Source organism: Leptonychotes weddellii, chromosome 4, assembly GCF_054177405.1.
Source record: "Leptonychotes weddellii isolate Sample4059 chromosome 4, ASM5417740v2, whole genome shotgun sequence".
Taxonomy (NCBI): domain Eukaryota; kingdom Metazoa; phylum Chordata; class Mammalia; order Carnivora; family Phocidae; genus Leptonychotes; species Leptonychotes weddellii.
In genome coordinates, this window is record NC_138372.1 from 91331637 (window position 1) to 91341590 (window position 9954).

The window sequence follows — 9954 nt, forward strand, 5'->3', positions numbered from 1 at the left end:
AGGTTGCCTGCTGAAATCATCACGGCTCTGATGAGACAGTGGTACTCACCAAACATTCCATCTGCTCCCTCGCCTTTGCCAAATCCCTTTCATTTAGGTGGGGCCATGAGACTAGTTCTGACTAATGAAATGTGAGCTGAGATGGTGAAAAGCCCATGTGCAAATCTCCAGGCTCTCCTTCTCTGCCACCAGCACTTTCCAGATGGTGAAGCCCCCAGCAGTCGAAGACCTGAGTAATTTTGATAAGCAAAGTACCATCCCACAATGGACCCATGCTGGACATAGATCATGAATGAAGTGTAAACCTTTGCTGTTTTAAGCCACTGAGATTTCGCAGCTAATTTGTTATGTGGCATAACCTAGCTAATCATGACTAATACTGAGGAATTTGGGTTCGAAGCAAGGAAGCCTGCAAACTTGCTCTGGCAGGAGCTACACTGGTCAGTCCCAGGCTTTCAAGCAGCAGTGTGCTGGAGTGGGCTCAGAGCAGCTTTGGACCACTGATGATGTGCCCTTTCCCCCCACTTTGCGTTCAGTGACGTTGCTTTGGTAACTTGTGGTTCTCTCTATTCACTCTGCAGAAACTGGCCAAGGCTGATAATCGTGTCATTCTCCCCCCCAGCCCTGGCAAACTGGCGGCTAAACATTTACCAGCATGCCCCTGGTTTCAAGTCTCTGCAGAGAGATTCAAGGTGGGGAGTAGGAAACGGGAAAGGAGGGCCTTTAGTAAATAAGAACCCCTTACAGCCCTAATTCTTTCCCATTTTCTGTGAGGAGAAAATTTGGTAGAGAGACACTCTGCTAGATACGGTTTTCTCTAAATCATATAATAAAGCAGTAATATATGTTTTTGACAGCATCCCCTAAACAAGAATCCGGAGCTCATTTTATCTCAGCTGTTACCTTTGAACAGGATAACAATGCCTGAGGCATCTTCGACCAATAGTCCACCACACCTCGCAGGCCTCTGTGCCTTTCAGATTTTCAAGGGAGTTGCTGATAAGGAGGCTTTTATTCTGACTTTGCTACTTGCCTGCATGTAACCTGGGGAAGGTACTCAATTCAGTATTCTTCCCCCCCAAAAAAAAACTGTTTTATTATTTTATTATTATTATTTAAGATTTTATTTATTTGACACAGAGAGAGAGCACGCGAGTTCACAAGCAGGGGGAGTGACAGGCAGAGGGAGGGGGAAAAGCAGGCTCCCTGCTGAACAGAGGATGTGGGGTTCAATCCCAGGGCTCTGAGATCATGACCTGAGCTGAAGGCAGACGCTTAACTGACTGAGCCACCCGGGAGCCCCTGTTTTATTTTTTTTATTTTTATTTTTTTTTAAAGATTTTATTTATTTACTCATGAGAGACAGAGAGAGAGAGGCAGAGGGAGAAGCAGGCTCCCAAGGAGCAGGGAGCCCGATGCGGGACTCGATCCCAGGACCCCGGGACCATGACCTGAGCCGAAGGCAGACGCCCAACCATCTGAGCCACCCAGGCGCCCGCCCCTGTTTTATTTTTTTAAAGAATATTTTCCACGTATTTCTTTCCCCTTTCTCACCACTATCCTTCTTCATGAATATGAAGCAAACAGATTCAAAGTTGATTTGCTAGGAGTTTGACATTAAATTTAAAAGCCTAATGAATTACCATTTTATTGAATGATATTTAGTATAATTGTCTGAGGGCCCCAAATATGAAGGATTTAATTCCTTAATATATTACCTATATTTCCACATACAAAAATAAGTACCATCTGTAAGAAACTCCTCGCCTTGACTACACACTCATGACAATCCCCACTTCTCACAATAGTCGTAAGCTCTAAGACCTTCACGGAGGAGAAGTTTCCAAGAGACTAGAAATGTCATCCGTCCCCTCTTCTCCACAAGTTGAAGGATAGGGCTTGCTTAGCTACATAGTATCACAAATTAGTAGATGCTCTTCTTTCTAGTTGCATTTCTACTTGCTCTTTCTGGCATTTTCTCAGTTGTTTCAACTGTGAAATGTGGGTGGTATGGGGGGGGGAGGTGCTTACATACTGACTTAAGAAAACTATTTCATAAAAACTTGACTTATTTTATGAGGAGTTATGAAGTCATTTTGGTTGACATATTACATTATTTGGCTTGAATATTAAATATCATTGGTGAATGGCTTATGTTTCATTGCACTGGCAACTGATACCTGCTAAAAATAAGATACTGGGATGCTTTTCCAGCTTATATCATTCTGAGAAATGGTCTTGCCCTGACCTTTTTGACCTCAATTTCTTCATTTGTAAAATGAGGGGTTTGGCCCGATGATTTATGGGGTCCCTCCCAAGTCAAATTTTCTTTAATTCTATGGGCATGTCATCATATATTCATTTATGCAATGCACATTAACTGCCTACTACATATCAAGCACTATGACAAGCACAGTAAATATAAGGTCCCTGCCCTCGAAGAACTTACGGCTTAAAAGGAAAGACAAACAATTAAAAAGGCAACTACAATACACCAAAATAAATGCTATAGTGTGTGGGGGGGAAGGTGGGTACAAATGGAGGATATGGGATAGGCACCTAGTCCATTTTTGAGGAAGAAAGATAACAGGGCTCAGGAAGAAAGAGCTATTAAGTATCTGTGGGGCTGAAACGAGGGTGGAGCAAGAGAGGCAGAGTTAAGCAGAGGCGTGCAAGGCTGTGCACAGACACCCACCCTCATCCAGGATCATGAGTGTGTAACCTGGGAGTAGGTTTGAAGTTAGCCATAAGGAAGACAATAGAAACTGTTCTAGGCAAAGAGAACAGCAGGTGCAAAGGCTTAGGGGCAAGAGACAGAAGTTTAGGAAACTTCAAGGGCCTTAGTGTGTCTAGATTTGGGAGCAGAGTTAAGGGCACAGATGCGAAAGATGAGAGGTAAATAGGGCTGGTTTGTGAAATGTCTTATAAAAATAAAGTATTTGAACTTGCTCCTTAGGCTAACAGGTATCCATTAGGGATTATTTTTCGTGAAAAGGGAGTGGTATGACTAGACATGCTTTTTAGAATATTCCCTCTAGCAGCCATGTGGAGATAGGGATAGGGAATTATATAGAGAAAGAGACTGGGGGCCGACAGACCAGTTGGGTGGTGGTGGAAATGGGGATGGGGAGAAGTGAACCAAACAGCCTCTAGAGACGCTGAAGAGTCAGAACAGCCTGGAACTGGGTGACTCCTTGAGTAAGTTGGGTGTTAAGAGAGAGAGAACTAGGCTGCTCAGGGATCCTGGTTAGAGAAAGTGAGTGGAAAATGGTGCTGGTTCCTGAAATATGGAACACTCCAGATTGAACAGGGTTGAGAGGGGAGGCGATGAGCTCAGGCTTTGACTTGTGGCGTGTGAACTCTGAGGGGAGAAGTCTGTTAGATGGCTGCTGTATGGGTTGGTGCTCTTCAGAGAGACATGGCTGTGGCTATGGATGGGCCGGTCTGGCATCTTCCCCGTAAGTGATGCGGTGATACAGAAGAGCAACGAGAATGGGTGAAATTGACGGGGGTGGGGGGAGGGGGAGGTACAGCGAGAAAAGAAGGCGGAGGGGGCACTGCGAGCCCCCTGCCACTCTTCAGTAAAACCATGACAAGGAAAAAAAGCGCATCTTTGGACCCATCACTGGCACGTGATGGAGGCTGGGAGAGCGAGCAGTTGTGATGCCATGCCTTTGCTGCAGTGGATTTCCAAAGTCACTAAAGAACTTGTGTTAGTCTGTAGTTACAGAGTCTGCGTGCTGCAGCTGGTGACTCTGGACTCTGACTGCCGAGAAGAAGCACAGGGTCCCTCTCTGCCTTGCGGTTTTGAGAGCGTATCAGTGCTCATTCCTGAGGAGAGGGGAAAATTGGGCGGATTTAAATTTCTCTTTCTAAGTTATAAAAGTAAAAAAATTAGTGACTTTTTTGGATTCCCCCATCTCAATGTTCACACTTGAGAGAAAATTGCTTTCTCCGGGAAGTAAGTAATAAATCTCTCTCACCGATGGAAGTCACTACATCCTGAAATAACAATCATCAGCTGAAAAGGAGAAAAAAGTAAGATAAAGAAAAAATAAAACATTCCTTCCCTCCATGAGATGCTCTTTCTCCTAACATGTGACCCCATCGGACTATAGAGAGCCCCATTAGGCAGACAACTCGGACTTCTTCGGGCCTTGCCCAGAAACATAATTGGCTGTGACCAAATGACCATGGCAATCTGCCCAGAGTGTGAAAATGTTTGGTTAGGGTCATTGCTGGAGGGGCTTTGCTGTGTAAGGCAGGTTAAATGAGCAAACCAGGCCAAGCACACACAGATGTGGCCAAGGTTTAGTGTGAAGAGGAAGAGAGGGGTGGGGGGGTAGTGAATGAGATATTTGGACATGTGCCCTTTAAATCTTTTACATCTTCATTTTGCAAGCTGTGTGTGTGTGTGTGTGTATGAGACAGAGAGAGAGAAATGGCTGAGTGTGTTGCTTTTTATCCTTTACTTATATTTTGCCCTTATATTCAGGCTCTCTAACTTTTCCTCTGCTTCTGGTCTTGCTTCCTTCATATCCATCTTCCAAACTGTCACTAGAATGAAATGCACCCCAGGACCTGCTTCAGACTTTTCAAGGGCGTCCCTGCTCCTACAGCTGTGGGTCTATCCACCCTGAGCAGAGGGAGGAAGTGCCTGACTCCCAGGAGACCTGGAGCAATTCTCCCAGAAAGAGGAAGCTTCTGGAAATCTCACTTTTAATTTAAAAATTCAAACACATTTTTCTTGATTTGTTCCATAATATATCCATTGTTTTAATAAAAATTATTGTTTTAAACTACTTCTTGTTGAGGAAAGATTAGTGCTCCAGGAAGATGCACTGCTTTGTCCCAAAAGTATGTGTCATAAGCTTGAGAACTGGGCCCTGGGGAACCAGTCCATTGTCCTATCCAAGTCTCCATCAGCTGGCCTCCCTCCACCTGAAATTCTACACAACCCAAAGAAAGTTCTTACATGGAGGTGTGGCAAGGTATTTATTTTCTGATTGTGTCTATTACCATATATCTGATTTGTAGATAAAATCATTCTATTTGATATGATAGCACAGAAGTTAGGAGAGAGCTAGGCAGTTCTAGGCTTGATTCCTTGTTCTGTCAAACCAAAAATATAATCTCATGGAGCCTCAGTGTTCTCATCTGTAAGATGGGGATTATAACTGCAATTGTCTTGTGGGGTTGTTGTGAGGATGTGATGAAATGTTCATAAAGTAGACAGCATGTGCCTGTCACAATACATATAAACTATTGGAATTATTTGCTATGGAAATAATTTTAGAGGTGATTCAGATATAGTTATAGGTACTAAATGATCACAGATAGATACGACTGAGTTGGTTATATTAGACAATTTGCAGAAAAGAAACAATTAAAAAAGACTACTCTGCATTCTGCCAGTGGATACTTCAATAATACTAAGATCTAAAATACGAATTAAGAAAGGATTTTAGAGTTCATTATAAGTGTGCATTCAAAATTCTAGAATCATATCACTTTTGGTTGAGGTAGTTATGTTTAATTCTGGTGACCACACTATCTTGACGTTCTGTATAAGATAGTTTATTGTACTAATATGTCTTTCCCCAGAGCAGAAGTATCTTGAAAACTTAAGCAAAGAATATAAATAAATACGAACATCTGGTAGAGGAGCTGAAGCAGATGTGCAGACTGAGGCACATCAAAGAAATGTGCATTATTATCTTGGTGACTGCCTATGCTGCATATTATAAACAACTTATAGAAATGGAAATTAATTGTCCAGAGGTGTTAGTGCATATAAAAAGGTACCCTGAAAGTAAGAGACACTATTTAAACAATGAATCATTACAGTGTATATAGTTAATGCTCATATGGATAAAAAGAATCAATAGATGAGGGACTTAAGACACAGAAATACCAAGTTTTTGGCTCTGTTTACTGGAGAATGATTTCCTTAAATGTGGAGATAAGAACATCTCTCTGCAATTTTCTCACACAGCACTGCACACGGTGGACAGATCACTGTTCCTGAACTGATAGGCTAGCTGTGGTGATAAACTGACACTAATGTATACTCACAGCTATACGCTCATGGGACTGCAGAGTGAGAATGATCATGTGACATGACATTTTTAATGCAGGGAGCAGTGAAATGGCCTTATTCCCAGAATGATTCTATCTGATGTCATGTAAGTTATAGTTACAGACCTTCAAGTTTGGGGTCAAGAATAGGGCAGAAAAATAACAGGACTTTAGATTTATTGGTAATAAATCCAAATATATTAGTTTCCTTTGACACAGTACAAGACAGAAAAGGGTAGTGTACCTGCTGCTGCAAGTAATTTCTCTAATATCTTATTGATGACTTATAGATTCTTTCTGGAGTCCTCATAGGCAAGTTCTGCAATAAGTATGTAGGTGTGATGTCTTTCTTCTCATGATTTTAAAGGTCCAAACCCTGAACTTTGGGTAGATTGAGAATTACCTTCAAACGCAGTGAGTCTTCACTAGTGGAAAACCAAAAAAACAGGGGCACCTGGATGGCTCAGTTGGTTTAAGTATCTGACTGGGCTCAGGTCAAGATCTCAGAGTCCTGAGATTTAGCCGCATGGGGCTCTGAACTTGCAGAGTCTACTTGTCTCTTTCCCTTCTCCTCACCCCCTCAGCTTCTCCACACCTCCCCGCCCCGCACCCGGCTATCCACTCTCAAGCTCTTTCTCATAAATACATACATACATAACAAAAACAAAAAACACAGCCCTTCAGTGTGTCCTGCAAGCTGAGGATCATGAATTTAGCAAAAATAGTCCAAAACACCTTTTCAAATGTTAAAATCTGACTGGGAAGACTAAGCGTAGTCCTAGGGCGTATTAAACAATACAGTTGTAATCCAAGTAAATCTGGGTGCCTAAAGGCACTGTGCAGTATCTCTAAATGTCACAAATATGACTCTGTAAAGCACTGAAATATAATAAAAAGCTTTTACTGAATATCTCTTGAACCAGTAGCAAAAGAGAAATTTTTTTTAAATTCAGAAAACTTCCCGAAATTTCTCTCTACAAAACTCGAGACTAACTGGCTCTCCTATTTAATTCATCACTGGCCCCTTTCTCACTCTCTTTTTTCCACTTTCTGGATCTTTTCTGTATTCTCAGGCTAGAATAATGCTTTTTCTTATGTAGCATGATCTACAGCATTCTCTGCTTCTTAAGTTCTGCATCTGAGCTTGTGACTGTGCTTGGGACCATAAGGGCTCGACTGTCAAGCAATGCAACATAGGATCCTCCTTGGAAGGTGGGAGAAGGAAAAACTGTTGGCTCGTCACTTCTGCCCTAGAGGGTAGAATGCTAAATCAAAAAATTTTAAACAAGTTGCAAATGTCTTAAATATGAGGGTTGAATTTCACTCAAAGTCATTGAGTTTCCTCATCTATCTTCAATTTCTTCTCTCTTCAAGCATATTAGCAATAATTGAAAGAACTGGGCCTTTTAATAAAATTGAAATGACTATATGAAATTTAAAATGAGATGCACAGATCCATTTATCCAATTAAAAGCTACCCACTGACAACTTTTCCATTCAGTGGGGTGTGTGTGTGTGATTGTTGTCACTATTGTCCTTATTTTGTTTGAAAATATTTGAAATTTCAATATTTGACTTTTTCCTTATGATACGAAAATATCTCTCCTTTCTTTAATGTTCAGTTAGCTCTATACATGATCTTAAATTCTGCTTTCTTGCCCCACATCGACACCCAGAGACTGGTTTTTATTTTGCACAGAAATAAATTTTAACTTAAAATAATTTCCACACCTACTTTGTTTAAAGAAGAGACATGAAACATTAAATTTAATTTATGAAGCCCTCTATTTGTGTTCCAGTCCTCTGCACATACGCACTGTGGTAATGCTGTTCTCTATATGCCAATGACATTAGAGTTTCTGGCAAAATTCAATGTGTAATCAATTATCACCTGTCATGAATGACTTTTAAGATCCAGCCAGATATTTTAAAAATACTGCTTAGCTCCACTGAGAAGGGAAATCTCCCTCTGAAAGTGGGATGGCCCTCATCCTTAAATCTCTTATTCAAAGGAGTTTGGACAACTTTCAGCTTAGTCAATATGAAATAGAGGCCAGCAACTTACATCTTAAAAAACACAGAATTTTAGCTATTTCAAAACTGCTTCAAGAGTATGCTTGTTGCTTAGAGAAGAAATGATAACAAATCTTTAATCTTTTTTTTTTTTTCTCTGTAGGGGAGCAAGAATCTCACATGTACCAGTTACAAGCCCGCACCTCTTTTTTCCCTCGCTTTTATGCTTGTTTTGATTGCAAACCACCAATTGAGAAGGACTAGGATTCCAGTAAGTATTGTACTTTCTTTTTCTTTTATTTTTTTTAATCAATTTTCTCAGAGGAAATAAAAATCAATCATTATCCTCCCAACCAGAGAACATCCCTAGTCTCCCAACATGCCAGCTTTTCTGGGCTTAGACACATAATTCTGTCTTCTCAGCTGTTATCAGATGGCTTTGTGATCTGCTTTTCCCCTAATTAATAACATATTGTGATCACTCTTTATATCACATTTGGTTGACTTCTCACTGTATCAAGAGAAGGAAGCTGTAAGGCAGTCCCCCCAAACTGCACAGAGTTTCAAGTGCAGTGAGATAATTCAGGGTGGTCCACGCTCATCAACATTTACTCTTTCAGCCTCGTACACTCATTCCTACATATTCAGCAAGTGCCCAGCCCAGTGAGGATCACACCTGGTTTGACCCCGGAGTGTAGAGTCTGGGGAAGCAAGCCAGTGCTAAGTGATTGAAATTGATTATGTAGAGACACAGAGAGAATAGCCTGTCACTTGGTGACACCAGCATTTGCCTGCTTAAAGAGAGGTCAGAGCACTGTTACTTTCAAACACAATCATTGTCCTAGCACCAGAAAGCTCAGAAGCTACTTCAGATCATTTATTTCCAGAATGTAGGCATATTGGTATTAACGGGTTAGCAAATGCCTAATGGATAATGCTAAGCTCATTGTCTTATCCACAGGTGTGCAGTTATTGCCATCAAGACATGATCTGCCTGAACCATCTGCATATTGATAAACATAAAGCCATTTTTTTCCCAGTCTCAGCTGCAGTAAGTTCCCCGGTGAGGAATTCCCTATGGATCCCACTGTCTGGCATTGCTGGGCAGACTCTCTGAAAATGACTGCGTCTGCGCAGGTTGATTCCGTTGCAATGTTGAGGACTCACTATTCTACTTTGTGAGGGGTCTGGACTAGATGGTCAGATGACCTGTTCCAGATTCGGTATCTGCACTGCCTCTGGTTAGATCCTCTGGCCTGCCTTTAAGGAAACAGGCTTTCTTAGACCTCCAGGGGGCAGCCCTATACCAGCTGTTATGAGGGACAGGGTCGGATTGTTGGGAGGAAGAGGATAGGATTTCTATCCCTTGCTCAGGCAGACGGCGGCACCAAACAAAGAGTTGCTGACGAAGACACCTGCACAGCACCCTTCAGGACAGGCATGGGGTGGGGCAGAGATGAGCCATCTTTTTTTATTATTATTATTATGTTATGTTAATCACCATACATTACATCATTAGTTTTTGTTTTGTTTCGTTTTGTTTTACATCATTAGTTTTTGATGTAGTGTTCCATGATTCATTGTTTGCGTATAACACCCACTGCTCCATGCAGAACATGCCCTCTTTAATACCCATCACCAGGCTAACCCATCCCCCCATCCCCCTCCCCTCTAGAACCCTCAGTTTGTTTCTCAGAGTCCATAGCCTCTCATGGTTCGCCTCCCCCTCCGATTTCCCCCCTTCATTCTTCCCCTCCTGCTATCATCTTCTTCTTCTTCTTCTTCTTGTGTCTACACTTTGCATGTGTGTGTGCGTGTATGTGTTTGAGTGTGTCCATGTGAAACATACATACACACGACTTA

General features: G+C 41.8%; 1 long non-coding RNA gene across 1 annotated transcript in view; it reads left to right on the top strand.

The window, feature by feature from the left end:
- Positions 1-9729, top strand: part of LOC145720872 (uncharacterized) — a 34679-nt gene extending 24950 nt beyond the window's left edge. Inside the window, exons 2-3 of the long non-coding RNA XR_014144121.1 lie at positions 8255-8362; positions 9053-9729. This is a non-coding gene — a long non-coding RNA (uncharacterized LOC145720872). The remainder of the gene's footprint in view (positions 1-8254; positions 8363-9052) is intronic.
- Positions 9730-9954: the final 225 nt, after the last annotated feature.